Source organism: Zingiber officinale, chromosome 5B (genome assembly GCF_018446385.1).
Source record: "Zingiber officinale cultivar Zhangliang chromosome 5B, Zo_v1.1, whole genome shotgun sequence".
NCBI classification, from domain to species: domain Eukaryota; kingdom Viridiplantae; phylum Streptophyta; class Magnoliopsida; order Zingiberales; family Zingiberaceae; genus Zingiber; species Zingiber officinale.
Genome location: NC_055995.1, coordinates 7,584,401 through 7,585,185, shown reverse-complemented (window position 1 = coordinate 7,585,185; position 785 = coordinate 7,584,401).

The window sequence follows — 785 nt, the reverse complement described above, 5'->3', positions numbered from 1 at the left end:
TCTTCCTTCCCCCAGTTTAGTTCAGACTATCGAAGGTGGCTTAAACTATACCTAAAGGTGAAGGCGACCTTCAGCTGCACCATGTCTATATGTTAAGATCCTCAAATTTTAAACACCTCATAGATGATATAATTTAGCGCGTATTCTTTTATCACCTGTCCTAGAACTGAATCGAATGCCCCATCTAAATGGAGATCGGATTTTTCGGTCCATTTTTTACTAGATCAGGGGATAGTCCATAATATGATTACGGTTGGATCATGATCGTGATTTTGTCGCAATTGATTGTGATTCTTTCTTGGATTCACCTTCTCATCGAGGTCATAGTTTGGATCCACTAAATTGCTTAGATTCTTTCTTGATTGGTACAAACCCGAGAATCCTTGCTTATCTAAATGTTCTAGATGATAAATTGGTTTAGGCAGTTTTTTAATCCGTAATTTCTTGCAGCTAAACAGACGTTATTTTAAGCACATTAAAAGAATGTCAAAGACACATTAGTTCATATATTTTGGGAATCCACTGCTTCAGCTGCATTTTCCTCTTTTTTAAGCATCAACACATCTGGAGTACGTAACTCGTCCAAAACCATTATTTAAGACCAACATACACTGAAGACATCTGTTTCATTGTGTTTAACTAATGGAGTACAAATAAGAAAGATGCCGTGTTCTGTTCTCCATAGGTTATTTCTAGAGGCCTTGCAAGAAATCTGGCATCCCTCACCGCCATGCCTCTTTCATCCTCTTTCTCCACGAATTTCTTTTTGAAAAGCAAAGTTGATG